Source organism: Durio zibethinus, chromosome 12 (assembly GCF_047325235.1).
Source record: "Durio zibethinus cultivar Kanyao isolate XHJ-2024 chromosome 12, ASM4732523v1, whole genome shotgun sequence".
NCBI classification, from domain to species: Eukaryota; Viridiplantae; Streptophyta; class Magnoliopsida; order Malvales; family Malvaceae; genus Durio; species Durio zibethinus.
Genome location: NC_143173.1, coordinates 16,375,932 through 16,392,937, shown reverse-complemented (window position 1 = coordinate 16,392,937; position 17,006 = coordinate 16,375,932). Strand labels below are relative to the sequence as shown.

The 17,006-nt window shown below is 32.3% G+C and overlaps 1 pseudogene; it reads right to left on the bottom strand.

The window, feature by feature from the left end:
- Positions 1-6,538: 6,538 nt before the first annotated feature.
- On the bottom strand, positions 6,539-10,026 carry LOC111297648 (putative disease resistance RPP13-like protein 1; annotated as a pseudogene).
- Positions 10,027-17,006: the final 6,980 nt, after the last annotated feature.

Genomic DNA, 17,006 nt, shown 5'->3' with positions numbered 1-17,006 from the left:
ATAAAATAGAGTTTGAAATCTTCTTCATTTAGTTTGTATATACTCATCATCATCGAAAAATTTTCACAAAAAAATATTTTATCCTAAATTTTTTATTTTGATATTAGTTATATCCTAAAATTTTAAATATGAAAGAAGTACCTCACCTATTGCCAATTATTTTTAAATGATCTCATAAAAATTTCACAAAAATCTTAAACTTTGATTATACTTATAATATATCAAACATTTTACTTCATTAATAAGTAAATATCAATTATTAAAATAAATATATAAAAATTAATATTTTTAAAAAAATTATTCATTAATGATATAATATCATCTGATTCGTTTTATAAATGAAATAACATTATCTAATTCATCAATAGTATAGAAAATTCATATACTGATAGTATATCAATTATAAATCTAAAAATTTTATATATTTTTATAGTTTTATTTTGTAAGTTTTTATTTTAGATACCCAACTCTGAGCTTCATATTGCACAAAAAAAGTCTTAAAACCTTCAAATTTACTGATTTCTAGTTTAATCAAATGTTCTTATGAAAAAAATCAATGTTTGTCTTTCATGTTTTTTTTTAATACAAGGATCTCGAGATTCTAGGAAATAAACTAGTTGATACTTTCACTGCGTAATTGCCTAATTAGAATTTCAGTTTGATTATGACATTGTTGTCAAGCTGGTCGGACCAACGGCTTAAATTTTGCTCAATTGCTAGCTTTTAATCACTCGGGAAAAAAAAAAAAAAAAACACCAGAAAACTACTTCTGGGTGAAGAAAAATATTTATTATCAGATAATTCACTTGTTCTTAAAAGCTCCAATTATGTAAAGTGCTTTGGCGGATGATTTAGCCAAGAGTTTACAAAAACTTTACAATTAAAAAGGGAAATAAAAATGAAATTGTAAGAAATAACTAGTGGATGAAAACACTAACCAGAATCCAGAAATGATGATAAGCAGTTCATTTTCCAATTTGCATACACAATGCGTTTGAGCAGGTCTTCTTCCACACCTTCTCTCTCCTGCTGAATCTGTGGAGCACTCCTTCTGCCTGCCATGGACTTGGCGTTGTGGGTGTTATTGACCTCTAATAGTTCCAACTGAAAGGAATCGATGTCCCAGTCATTAACCAATATGAAGAGTATGAGAAATACAAGATCATCCTCTATGTTGCCTTGGACATTCCAAAATTTATGATGAAGCATATACAACTTGCTGCAAACACATTCAACCTCTTGCTCAAGCTGGTAGTATTCCACTTGAAATTTTCGCAGTGCGTAAATCTTCATAAAAAAAAACCAAGCTTCTATGTTTTCTGCATGACATCAATAGAGCCAAAAGATTATTGTAAAGCATGTTCAACTTCAAACTAGTATTACCTTCAAAGTTTGATAATAATAATAATAATTAGTTACAGGCATGAGTTACCTGCATTTGAATTTTTACTTTGGCGGAAGAACCAGAGAAGAACATACCAGATCGGATATCTGTAAAGAATGTGTGAAATCCATTTAATTGGCTTTTGAAAATTTAAAGAGAACCATTAAACAGCAAGTACTGACATACAAATAGTTACGATCTTTTTATACCAATGCACATGTATATAGAGTAAACTCAATGAAAGTGTAAATTTACCCTGCCTTGTTCAAGTTTTTTATGCTACTGAGATCTCCAAAGTCCAAGCTCTGCTAACACATCCAATAACTTGAAAAGCTCTGGAAGAATAGAAACGTTATTAAAAAGAACTGAGCAATTCACAGTCACCAGTGGTAGGAAAATAACAGACATCATCAAGTGATAACCTCAATAAAAACTTATAAACAAAAGGAACAATGACCTGTCCAAGTCTATTTTATCTCATCACTAGGTTGGCAGTTTTCCAGCAGATTATGTGAAGAGTTGGGTGAAATTATTTTCACTCTCCTATTAAATCCACAAGCAAAGAACAATTTCCTTATCTGCTGGAAACAAATCAATGTTAACATTGATTACCCAAATGCAACATTCAAGATAAGTGAACAGCTTAAATTTTTCAAAAAAGTAAGAGTTAGAACAGTTTAATTGTTGTTTTCCTGAAAAAAAATTGTCATAGAGAAGTGAAGAAAGAGAATAAACTGACATTTTTCTCCATTGTGACAAGAACTAATTCTTGTTACGCAAGTACTTGGTGTTAATCTTTGCTTTTCTCGATTCAGGGAATGGATGCCTATTGCACCTTCTTCTCCATTACAAACTATAAAGGCAGAGACAAATATACTATATAAAAAGTCACTGCAAGTATATGATATGAATTCAGAAGTGAAACAATCTAAATGTCCAAATCTGCATGAAGCAGAGGAAATATTCACATGTTAAAACAGGGATGTGTGTGAATACAAACATTGTGTTAGTGATGTATAATAATCAATTATTGACCAATAAATTTCTTGATCCGTCACATAAGCTGGAATTGAAAGGAAAAAATAATGAAAAGCTATCCAATTTTCTTCATATCTAAAAATACAGCTTCTCTTTCTTCAACTTTTTAGGTTAGAACAGTACTACAAACGAGTTAAACAGAACATGCAAGCAAATCTTCAGAAAGATTATAAAAAATTTGAGGTTGATTGCCATGCTTGTGGATCACAGTTGCTAACACAAGATTGTTGCAATAAAACCTCAAATCTGGCAAGAACACATGGACATATAACCAGGCAAAAGTTCATGAGATAAATGACACCAATGACCAGTACATGCAATAAACCAATTATTGTATTGCAATGAAGAAACAGAAGATACTGTATTTTCTCCATTTTGACAAGAACTAATGCTTCTTATTCAAGTACTTGACACCAATCATTGCCTTTCTCATTTCGGGGAACGGATGTTTAATGGTGCTCCTTTTCCATCTACAACAAATAATGGAACAAATAATTAATATACTATAAGGTCAATGAAAGTATAACAAATGAAATTAGAAGTGAAACAAACTACATGTCCAAATTCTCATGAAGCAGAGGACAATATTTAACACAGGGATGCATGTGACAGAAATGTTGTGTTAGCGATGTATAATAATCAGTTATTGACCGACATATACACTTCTTGATCCATTAGCAAGTTAGAATTGAAAAAAAAAAACAAAACTACCTGATTTTTGTCATATGTGAAAATATAGCTTCTATTTCTTTAACTGTTTCGTTGGATAAAAAACCTGGAAAAGATTCATGAGTAGAAGGTGCAAATAAATCAAAGGGACATTAAGTTGGGGAAAAACTGGATAATGATGCTGAAATGAATAAAAAAAAAGATGATTAACACAAAGAAAAATGAGTGCACAAGAATACCAGGGTTAATTAGGGAACTATACATCTCTTCATAGGAATGACATAATGCTAGTTCCTTGAGCTGGGAGGATGAAATCTCTAATTTTCCCTCAAAAACCAAGGAATCAAATTCTACCAACTCCAACTCATGGATTGCTGTAATTGGAAGTTAAGCCACAAACCATCCCCCTTCACTATTCTCAAGTTTTATTGAAATGTCGATTAGCTTAAGACAAGCTTAAGTAAAGTTCTTCAAGCCAAGAGAATGTCCCCACATTCTTCATTCACTTCAGAAAAAAAAACTAACCTGTCAATTCAAGATTTTTTAAAATCTTACTGCTTCTCTTCGAAACAAGTATTGAGAGGGTGAATTTGAATTTGAATTTGATTTGTTTTTTTTTTTTTTGTAAGGATGAGGGTAGTCATTACAGTTGAGAGTACAAGGATGCTTTTGGAATTCACTTTGCTTTCTAGGTAGTTTAAATACACTACTTGAGTCATTCTATAAATCCATGTATTTGAGTGTAATTATATAACTCACTTATACATGAGTATTACCACATAATTCTACTACATTTGAAATCGAAATCCATCTTCTTAAAGTGGAATTTCCAAATGCATTCCAAAATTTCATGGACTCTAGATGACTTAGTTACTAAAAGAACGTACCCATGGCAGTTAGGATCGTACTCAGGAAAACCCTCAAATTGGGAAATCTTTCCAGAGGAGCAGTTGTCCAAGGTCTTTGAGTAGTCCTTAAACTGAATGAATCATGGAAAGGAAGACAGTGTTGCTGGAATGGACTAGAGAATATGGTAGTCACTGATTTCATACTAGCATGAGACCAAAGCAGTAAAAGAAGTTTTTCTTGATTGATTTGAAAGCTTTGCACATTGTCATCCCTGCACTAAGAAATCCAAATATGAAATGAAGTATGCGGAACTTGATGCAAAGCTGTTGAACCACCAAAAACTGACATTCTGATAATTCTGGGATAGAAAAATGAACACTTGTAGCTCCAGGCTAAGGTAGGTGAGCTCATACAAGAACTTCATTTGGATGGAAATCATCAATTAGGATTTGCAGCCAATACTCAGAACTTCAGAAGTAGAGTGATGGGAGGCTGTAAAAATATTTGCCACAAATTAAGTATCAGGTGTAGATCCAATTCCATCTAAAAGCGGAAATGCACAAGTCAATCCTTGCATTATGAAATTAATTTTCTCAAATTAGTGGAAGCATCAATATATGAATTAATTGTGCTTGAAGTGAATAAAACAAACCACAAAATCATTCGTAATATTCAATTTTTGTTCAACCAATTATAAAAACCAGGATAGAAAACCCTGTTGTATTTCATTGCTGTCTACTGATCTAGTAGTCTTGCACCCCAAGCCAAAACAGTTCAGTGACACCTCATTTTATAGTCTTGTTGGCATGTTAATCTTTTCATGTCACCATACACAATGGAATTCAGGCCACCTTATCATAATTGATGAGAAATATAGGCCAGTTTGTTTTGATGTCAATAAATGATGATTAATGAGCTATGGACACAGACAATATGGCAGACATGAATCCAAAAATAAAATAAGTTTCTATCAAAATGTCCAACGAAATTTATTTTTGTTATAAACTAAGCTTGTAAGGGTGACTTTCTATTGACCAAGGTCTTACGCTGAACCGGGAAAAAAATAGGATAAAGGATATAGCGGACAAAGCCAAGTTCTACTTGAAAACATGTGAGGAGTGGTGATGGTGGCAAAATGTGGCTGCAAGTTTTAGCTTACTTGAATCGATGTGCTAACTCAACACGATTTTCTTTTCTGGTCCCTTTTGATGAAAGGCCAACAAAAGATTTGGATATAACAATACTAAAATGGCAAGTGGTTTCATAAAGGATGGGTTAAGTGATGCAAATTTACAGGCATTTTGGCCTATTCCAATACCAATAATTTCAATAGTTTAACTATAAGGATGTTTTCATATAGTCAAGTTAACAAGTCCATTCAATTTACAATGGTTTCTTTTAATAAAGGCTTTCGCAAAGTGAATAGAGTAGAAAAGTTAAAACTAAAGCAGACATCCAGAAGCGTCATGATCATTTTTTTTTATCTGATTTTGATCAACCAAGCCAAGCCTGAATGTAAGCCTAGGCCAGAGTTGCCATGCCTACAAAATTTGAAAGACAGATTCAATATAACAAATTATTATGTAAAAAGATGACAGATAAAATTTGGGGAATGGCCAAAAGTTGTGTGAACTGAAAATTTAGCACAGCTTGCCCATATGAGCTCTGGAAGTTCATGGGAGACATGAGATGTTTTCTCATCTACTCTTACAGGTTGTCTCCTTGATGGATCGGCGGTAACAGAGAGTGTGAGCTATGTCTTTGAGGTTGTATTTGATCATTTAGAGTTGGTAGTAGAGGTTTTGTCACTGCATATAATGATTCTGGAGTATGTCTTCTTGTAAGCGATGAGGAAAGAAACAAACGGCTTAAACTTGAAGCAGTAGGAGTGCCCAAAAACATGATATTCGTAGATGGTACACTACTATACAGATCAATAGACTGCCTGAAAAATTAAAAGAAGGCATAAGCATTTGAATCTAAAAGTGGAAGCAATGCCTAGTAAACAACTTTTTTACCTTATTCAACTATCTAATACTACTTTGGCAAAAAAAAAAAAAAAACCATCTAATACTACACAGATTAAAGGTTATATAATAGTTGCTAATGTCACATCTTGTTCTCCCGAAACATTATTAGTTTACTTTGAATACAGGACTTTTCAACTTACACAAATTTGGCAAAATCTTATATACCAGCATATACTACTATTAGAATGAATGAAGAAAATATATCTTGAAGGTTCCAGCAGCAGAATGAAAAAGAATCGACTAAACAAAATTGAATGAGAGAAAACTAATTTTAGTTGTACATTATAGTTTAAAATTCAAATCATCAGCCAATTTAAATTGTCTATCTCTACTAGGGGCCCATAGAGGATTCATATGTCCAATATTAACAGGGTAGATAATTCAATAATTGGAGATGGATTGGTAGGCCAAAGTTGCATAGAGAAGCATCTCCTCTACAAGGTTTTACACAACATTCATCCGTGATTGTTATCACGAATGTATCAATCATAGTTTAAGTACTTTCTTTCCCTTTCTAAAGATCGATTTAAATCTACCTGTACTTTATTTATATACTGCTGTTTACCATCTCCTATACATAATACACACTCTATGCCTCATCAAGAAAAGCATGTCAAAGTAATGATATTAACAAACATCCTATCCAGGAAGAGAAAAGCAAATATTAAAATTGTTTCAACGACTGGTTCTTATCGTAGCTCTTGAAGATTAACTAAAAGAATCTTTGAAAGAAAGAATAAAAATCCAGGCTGCTATGAAACTTAATTTATGAAAGTGAACCGAATTACCAGAGAAAAAAGAGCAGCAGTACAATCATGTAAGCATGTGAAGAGAAAATGACCTATAACTTTGAGGCCATGAAGTGTAGTAGGAAGTGGGATTGTTCAGCCGTTGGTTTTCAGCAGAAGAGTCAGAAGCATTAGATACATTTCCATCTTTCCCTTTATGTCTCTGAATTTGAAAAGATATCAAATTAGGGCAATTACAGATTTCCAAAGAATTGAGAGATGCAAGATGCTTGTGTTGAGGCCCCTTTAATGCACTAATCGACTTCAAGTTGTCGTAGAAGTTGATAGAAAAGGGAATGATCCTAATGGGAAAAATTCCAGAGGAGGACACTCGCCTGCTATGTCCAAGGATTCAAGGAACGCATACAAGAAGATTTTGGAATAATCCAAGAAGCGACACCATCGGACGTTCAATTGCTTCAGCGTGACAGGCAGATTGCCTTCAGGAAGGGATCTGAGATTAGAACAATACCACACAGTTAACTTTTCAAGACGAGTGCAGTATTGCATCATCTGGCCCAATATGGAATCATTTATATTCGAACTTTTAATTTGCAACTCTCGAAGCCCACAAGGCGATGGCTCCAATTGCAATGCATCACATTTCTCTAACTCAAGTTGGCAAAGGCTTGGTGCATTTGGAAGCAAGCCTCCAAGCTTCCGGCAATTTTCAATCACAAGTTTGGTTAAAGATGGCAGGTGCTTGGGCACAGACTTGATTAGTTTGGGACAATTTCTTGTGCTTAGCTCTTGCAGAAGACAGAAAGTTTCATCTTTTGAATAAAACCATTCTTCCCACTCTTGCATATCCTCAAATCTTAGAATTTCAAGATATCCAAACGGTTTACTCGAAGCATCATAGTACCCACGGAACTCATCACCGACTGTTACTGCTGCGGAAAACCCTTTAATTGAGAGAGATTTTAAAGATGATAGTTGCCCAAGCGGTAGCAAGAAGAAGCAATATTTGCAATCACATAACTCCACAGATACTACATTTGAGAATGAAGAATGCCCCACCCATTCTGGAAATCTTGTACCTCTATAACACCTAATAACAAGATGCTCCAAGTTTGTATGAGGCTCCAGATATTCAAATACTTCTCTATCATGCCTTGAATCATCAATAAGATCATCCTCACTCCATATCAACTCCAACTCCTTAAGGTTCATCTTATCCTTCAAATTGGCATCTTTGGCATCCCTTGCACTTACAACATTTTGCAAACCCGAAATGGCTAGTCTTCCACATAGATGCTCCAGCTTTCCCAACTCATTGATGGTTGAACAATTTTGCTTGCCTAAAACAAAATCTGTTAATGTCCGAAGGTCTTTCAATTTGCCCATTCCTTGTGGCATCATTAGTAACTTTGTTCCTCGAATATTGAGATGCTGCAAGTTGACCAATCTTCCCATGTCTTTGGGCAACTCAACAAGGTATTTGCAATAAAACAATGTTAATGTTTGCAAACTATACAATCTACTCAAAGAGTTCGGCAACCTTTTTATTGAAGTTTCCGAAAGATTCAAATTACCAATTTTTTTGGGCAACTCATTGATATCAGCATATTTAGCAAAAGAAAGTACTCGTAAGTACCTAAATTTTACTATCAACTGGCTGGTAAGGTAACAAAAGCGTGGAGATAACTCTAAAGTTAAAAATGTTCGCAAACTCTTTGCTTTGGATATTGCCTCAAATTTCTTAAGCACATCATATGATTTTGGGACATTGGACAAATGACGTGTCTTTTTAGTTATTTCACATGAACCATCACTACCTTCCAATCTACAAAACAATTCGCCGGATAGAGATTGAACCATATCATGAATTAGATGATGGATGACAAAGCAAGATTTATCCCCACCTACTTGTTGAAAAAAAGACCTCGACGTTAAATCTTTGAAGTACTCGTTACCTCGTTCTTCTGCATTGACATTTTCTTTAGAAGCCTCTATAAGACCTTCAGCCATCCATAATCGAATGAGTTCTTCCTTCCTGAATTCATAACCTTTAGGAAAAAGTGAACAATATACAATGCAACGCTTCAAATGCAAAGGAAAATAATAATAACTTGATCTTAATGCCAGAAGAATATTATTTGCTATGTCCCATAAATTGCTCTTTAATATTTTATTCCATTCATCAGAGTCTGGTTTACAACGCAGAAGACCTCCGAGTGTTTTTGCAGCCAAAGGGAGGCCGTTGCATCTTTTGGCAATTGCTTTTCCAATTACCTCCAGATCTGGATGCATGCTTGGGCTTCTATCAACAAATGCATGTTTTGTAAATAGCTTCCAACGATCATCATCAGATAAGATATTAAGATGATAAGTTGGAACAGTCCTCAAAATGGATGCAACACTTTCATTACGTGTTGTTACGATAATCTTGCTGTTTCGTGCCCCATAAACAAAAGGACTTATCAGCTCTTCGCAGTCAACATAATTCTCGTTCCAAACATCGTCCAATACAAATAGAAACTTCTTTCCCAACAGCTTCTCCTTTAGTTGAAGTTGAAGCTGATTTAAGTTCTGACTACCATCACAGCTACAAGTTATCTCTTCAAGAATAGTTTTGGTTACCCTGAAAGCATCAAATTCCTCTGAAACACACACCCATGCTTTGAGATCAAACCATGCCTTCGCCCTCTTGTCATTGTAGATCAACTTTGCGAGGGTAGTTTTACCAATCCCGCCCATACCCACAATTGGAATCACATCCATCTGATTTTCAGTTGGATAGACTTGGAACAACAACTTCATTATGTCTTCTTTTTCAACATCTCTGCCATAAACACCAGATTCATCCACAAAAGAAGTTGCGGGGGATCTTTGAAATGCCTTTTCTCCTCAGCAATATTCTTTCAAACCGAGTTGACTAGCGATTCTAGTCTCTCAAGGATATCTTCGAGCTTTGAATCCATGTCCCTACTGAAAGTATTGAGAGAAGAGATAAGGCGACTTACCTTGGTTGAAGTGGTTTGATTCTCAGCTTCCAACCTGCTTCGAAGAGGAGGTCCTCTACATCATAAACAGCATCTTTGAACTCAGCAACCCAACCTTTCACATATAGTTTGGTAATATGCTTGTGTTCAGCATCACCCAGCACTGCATTAACAGACATGAGGGCTGGCTTCAGTTTCTTAAAAAGTCCCTTTTCCAGTTTCTTTCCCCTAATGAAGTCCAGGACCTCTTGAGAAGCCATCCTGTCGAACAGAACTTGAAGTGTAGCAGAGAGAAAAGCTCTACCCACCAAAACCCCGGTCATTTTTTTCTATTTTCTGGTGAAGAAAGGTTTGAAGGAAGATAATGTTAGTAGATTTAAGAAAAACAGAAATAGAAAGAAAGAAGAAAATATGGCTTTGAAGCGTGAATAACACTGTTTTAAAGGCAATTATGCCTATAAGATACAACAAAATCTTAAAACTCTCTCAATCAAAAGTAGTGAAAATAGTTATACTAAAAGATTTATTTATAATGAATGAACAAATATAAACTTCTATTCAGATAGTTATGACCTTTTATATAATCATGACCTTTATGAATAACAATATATTTATATTTAAATAGTTATGACCATTTGTCAGATGATAATTATTTCTGTTCAATCATAATTATTTAAAATATGAATAAAATTAATACAAAAATTAATTTTATTTATCAATGTGGGATGCACCACATTCTAAACTACCAACAATCCCCCACAAGTTTGGAATGTTGGTGCTTAATCTTTAACCTTTCACACAAATAAATATTATGAATACAAAAAGGTATCTTTCGATTTAAACCTTCAATTAACGTATATAACTTAGAATTCTAACAAAGTTGATGGTGTCCGTAGTTTAAACCTCAATTCCTAATGTTAAAATTGAAGATATAACACACATAATATTTATTTAATATTTTGTCAGAGGTTTATAATCACTTTAGCACTATTATGGCCATGTGCTTATCCTTATTCATAAACATTTACAAGAAAGTTTTTAATTTTCTTGTTGAAACAGCATCACTTCTATGTTTATATAGGTGGAGTTTCTTATTTATGTCTCCATTGCTATAGACATTTAATTATTAACTCCATTAAGAGTTCAATCTCATCCTCCATTTACGCAATGGCGTACACCAGTATTCCAAATATATATAGAATGGGTTGACTAGTGTTTACAAACAGATAACAATAATTTGTTATTACCTATTAAACTTTGCAATTAGAGGTTATTAATTCAAAGTTAGGTTCCCATTATTGGTGTCTAAAAGGAATTTTAAACCCATTTCACTTGTGGTGCTTCTTACCAAATTTCTAGGTAGCGCCTTAGTAAGAGGATCTGCTAAGTTTTTAGCAGATTTAACGTATATGATGGTAATTACCCCATTTTTTATCAATTCTCTGATATAATCATGTCTTAGACTAATATGTCTAGATTTTCCATTATAAATTTCACTATAAGCTCTAGACATAGTAGCTTCACTATCATAGTACAAGAAAATGTTGTCATTGGTTGTGGCCACAACTCTATATCTATTAATAAATTTTTTAGCCATTCAGCTTCCTTGCCTGCTGTAGCTAAAGCTATAAATTCAGATTCCATAGTTGAATGTGAAATGCAAGTTTGTTTCTTAGATGCCCAACTAATTGCACCACCTCAAAGGGTAAATATCCATCCTGAAGCGGATTTATTGTCACTTATACTAGTGATCCAACTTGCATCTGAATATCCTTCCAAAACAGTTAAATCTCCAGAATAAAATAAGCCAAAATTTTTAGTTCTTTTAAGATAACCTAGAACTCTTCCTATGGTTTTCCAATGACTTATACTAGGCTTACTTGTATATCTCGATAACTTGCAAATAGCAAAAGCTATATCTGGCATAGTACAATGCATAGGATACATAATACTTCCAATTGCACTAGCATATTCAAGTTGTGCAATTACATTATCTTGATTTTTTTGTTAATTTTATACTTGTATCATATGGAGTATTGGTTTCTTTTATATTGAGATACTTAAACTTATTAAGCAGTTTCTCAATATCATAACTTTGATTAATAATGAAACCCTTATTATATCTCTTAACTTTAATTCCCAAAATGATATCAACTTCATTTAAATCTTTCATTTTGAAATTAGAAATCAGATACCTTTTGGTTTCATTCATGCTAATCATATTAGTACCAAAAATTAGCATATCCACATAGAGACATTATAACTCCATATTCTTTAGTAAATTTTGAGTAAATGCACTTATCTACTCCATTATGTTTAAAACCATTGGCTACTATGATTGAATCAAACTTTTCATGCCATTGTTTAGGAGCTTGCTTTAGCCCATAAAGTGACTTAATTAATTTACAAACTTTATTCTCATTACCTGAAAGAATAAAACCTTCTGGTTGTTCCATGTATATTTATTCCTTTAAGTCACCATTTAAAAGGCTGTTTTAACATCCATTTGATGCACATACAGTTTATGAATGGAAGCCAAAGCTATAAGAACTCTAATGGATGTTATTCTAGCTATTGGAGCATATGTATAAAAATAATCTATGCCTTCCTTTTGTTTAAAACTTTTTGCAACTAATCTTGCTTTAAATGTTTGTATAGAACCATATGTATTATATTTCTTTCTAAACACCCATTTATATCCTATAGGTTTAGAACCTAGAGGTAAATCTACCAAAACCCATGTATTATTGGACATGATCGAGTCCATTTCATCATTAATAGCTTTTTTCCATAAAGCAACATCTCTTGAAGTCATAGCTTCATTAAATATTTTAGGGTCTTCATCTATATTTAATAGAATTGGTGTTTTCTTAAGCACTTTGGTTCTATTCCCTTTTACTATGAATACTATAGAATATGGAGAAACAAAATCAGAAAGCAAAAGATTATCTTTTCTAACTCTTTTACTTTTTCTAATTTCAATAGAATCATTACTTTCTTTTCTTTTATTTCCATTCATAGGAATCATTTCAATTTGTTTCTCCATATTAATTTTGGTATCATATATAAACCTATTTTCAAAGAATTTTACATGAATAGATTCAACAATAACATTAGTATTTAAATCAAGAAGTCTATATGCTTTTGAATTCTGTGCATAACCAACAAAAATACTTTTAATACCTCTAGGTCCTAATTTTGATTTATGAGGATGAGGTATTTTATAAAAGGCAATGCACCCCCACACTTTAAAATAATCCAAATTTGGTTTTCTGTCATGATTTCAAAGTTCATATGGTGTCTTTAAGAACTTCTTTGAAAGAATTCTATTATGTATGTGGCATGCTGTTAAAAATACCTCTCCCCAAAGATTCAGAGGTAATTTAGCATTTAACAACATTCTATTTACCATATCAACCAAGGTTCTATTTTTTCTTTCAGCTAAACCATTTTATTGGGGTGCATAAGGGATTATCCTTTGATGAATAATTCTATTATCTTCACAAAAAAGAGAAAATGAATCTAGAAAATATTCACCACCCCTATCTGTTCGAAGAATTTTGATTTTCTTCTCTTTTTGATTTTCAACAACTGATTTATATTCTTTGAATTTATCAAAGGCGTCATCTTTTGTTTTCATTAGATACACAAAAGTATAACGAGAATTATCATCTATAAATGTTATAAAATACCTTTTTCCTCCCCTTGTTAATAAACCATTTAGCTCACAAATATCAGAATGTATAAGTTCTAATAATTTTGTATTTCTTTCAGCGTTAGGAAAAAGTTTCTTAGTCATTTTTGCTTTGACACAGATTTCACATTTAATGTCATGATTTTTTTGGTATGTTATATAACCATGCTTAGTCATATGATTCATATAATGATAATTTAAATGTCCTAATCTAGCATGCCATAAATAAGAAGAATGTTTAACAATATAAGCAAAAATATTATTTATTTCATCAATGTTTAGTTTAAACATACCATCATTGGAATATCCTTTTTCCAATGAATACACCATTTTTGAAGACTATAACTTTATCAGACTCTAGTACAATCTTAAAGCCTTTTTTACATAATAGATTTGCAGATACAAGGTTCTTTCTAATCTCAGGAACATGAAAAACATTAATTAGAGTTAGTTTCTACCCTGAGGTGAATTTCAATTCAATCGTTCCTTTTCCAATCACTTTGGCAGGAACATGATTTCCTATAAGGATGTTTTCTGGTTTCTTGCATTCTTTATAAGTCTTGAACTGCTTTTTGTTGTTGCAAACATGAATTGTTGCACCAAAATCTAGCCACCAATCAGATGACTTATTTGTAGTAGCCATATGAACTTCGGTGATCATTCCAATTTGCATGTCAATCACCATTGCAAGAAGTTATTAATTTTTTGCTCAACCAAATTTACCTTGCTTTCAGAACTAGAACCAATCTTAATTCCAACGTTTTTAAATCTGCAATCTTTAATTAAATGTCCTTTCTTTCCACAATGGAAACACATTTTGTTCTTGTTAAATTTGGACTTCTTAAATCCATTCTTCTTGACTTTAAAATTGTTTTGAAATTTACCAAAAGACTTGTGAGTTTTTCCAAAATTTTGTCCACTCATGTAATTCACATTGTAACCTCCAAGGAAGAGTGCATCTCTTGCATGATTTTCTGCTTCAATCTGTATTTGAGTTTGAAATTCTTCAATAGTGAAAGTATATGTTGAATGTAGAACTTTCTTCCTATATCCATTCCATGAAAGAAGAAGTTTTGACAAAATAGCTCCAACTTGAAGTGAATCAGGAACCTTAATTTTCAGCTCACTTAACTTAGAGACCAAAATTTACAACTCATGCATTTGATCCTTGATTGGTTTATCATCAGTTATTGAAAATTCAAAGTATTTCAAAGCCAAAAACTTATCCGTACCTTTTTTTTCATTCATGTATTTGTGCTCAAGAGCAGTCCATATCTCTTTTGGTGTTTTCATATTTCTATATAGGTCATATAGATGGTCAGATAATGAATTCAGAATATAACCTCGACAGATTAGTTCATCTTCTTCACGTTTGCTTCTTGTTGCTTTAATAGTATTAGAATCTTCAGGAGTTGGTTTTGGAATTGGTTTCAAATTTGGATCAAGTACATAAAACATCTTTAATGTTGTCAATAGAAAAACCATTATATCCTTCCACTTAGTGTAGTTTGATCTATTAAAACGATCAAATCTGATTACATCTTCATTTTGAAAATGAACCTTCATGCTTGATTCCAAATCCATAGCAGTAGTAGGGACAATAGTAGATGTAATATCCATATTATCCCCTTAAGCACTTTTAACCACTAAATTAAAAGCTTTGGGACTATCGCAATGACTATTAACAACTACTATAAAATAATACATGCAAGTTGATGGATTACATTGAATGTCCATGAAAATATTTATATTTATTTGTTCCATTTATATTTTAAAACATTAAAATGCAAAACAACCAACAATAGTACAATCAATTGATAAGTACTACTACTATGAATTAATACAAGCAGTTGCAGATTGATTGGATACAGATACACTACATTTCAATGAAAATGTTTTTCATGCTTTGGCCATTCACATTTCATATTATTATTTTTCTATCATGGTGGAGATTCGATAGGGTGGATGTTTTATAATTAGACTCTGCTGAATCATGTGAAGTGCATTTCTTCTTGAAAAATATTTCTACTTAATTTGAAAACAAAATAATCTTAACCCAATTTACAGTAATATATTTCATTGGCCTGTAGAATGAAGATTAAAATATGCGCATGTTTTCAAGTTTATAAACATCTTTTTTGACGAAACTGTAGCTAGAATCCTTGATAATATTGTTTTTCAATCCTTTACAAACCTATTAGATCCAATATGTTGAGCATGACAACCTATTAAACTCACATAATCTAATTGTAAAACCAATTTAAAGAATTAAAAGGTTTTTTTTCTTTTTTTTTCTTTGGGAAGGAATATAAATTTTTTTTGCATATAATATAGATAGTTTTATTAATTTTGGATATACTATTATTTTATACAATGAAGATTCAAAATTCTAACTTTTCAAATGTGATTAGCATTTCAATGTGAAAGATTTTTTATTAAGGTGTAAAATAGCAAAGTTTTCAATGAATCATTTACGAATATATATGGTTTTTATTCGTTTCTATTCATTTATTAAATTTAATAAATAATTTTAAATAATATTTTTACATTCATTTATTAAATAAATTAAATATAAATAGAAATCTATTTTGTTTGTTTATATTCACAAAAAAATTTATTTAATGATTATTTAAAATTCGTTCATTCATAAATGGTTTATGTTCGATTATTATTCTATAATAATAATAACAATATTACATGATTACCATTTATCCTAGTTTTTTACCCTAATCATATTACATGTTAGGCTATGATTTATTTATTATTCATGAACATGTTTGATTATATATATTTATAAATATATTCGTTTAATATTCACAAATGAATTCGTTTAACTTAAATGAGTTAAAAATAAACTAATCTCGAATATCCTATTTGTTGGAGGCATTTGATAATCAAAAGGGTATAGTGGTCTTTTTTCTTATTAGATGTCTTTAGTAGACAACCATGGGTAATTTTGACATAGTCGATTGACATATTCAATGCCATATCAGTTCGACCATGTCTTTATTATCCCTCGATGGTCCTTTATCTCTTACCTATAAATACGAATGTTTAGACATCGATAATGTACGTTCAATATACTCTTAATTCTCCTTATTACTCTTCTTCCTTACTCACTCATTCTGACTTACGCATCGGAGTGCAAACGCAGGAAATATTCCATGCCTTTGTCTCTAACCATCTTTCTCTTATATTTTTTTAAGAATACCCTGAGATCGAAGCTTAGCACAAACATTTGACGTGCCAGATAGGGGGCCTTTTCCACTCATTAGTCAAGCACAAAACAATGCCACTTAAGAAAAAAACTTTAAAGGAAAAAGAGACCAACATCCTGGTTTGGATGGAAATGCATAATAGCCAACATTTAGATTGACTTGCCCCACCACAAACTGACCTAACCATAGAACAATTCTAGGCTTTGACTGAGCATATACAGGCTTTAAAACAAACGCTGCAAACCATAACCCCATCATAAGTTTCAAAAGTGCTTGACCATCACTTTTGGCTAAAGAGCCGCAGTAAAACAACCAAGTTATGAAGATACGAAAGCTTCTTTGGCCTCCAAAAAAGAAGAGCACAATACCCTAGTTCGCCACTATCCCATCA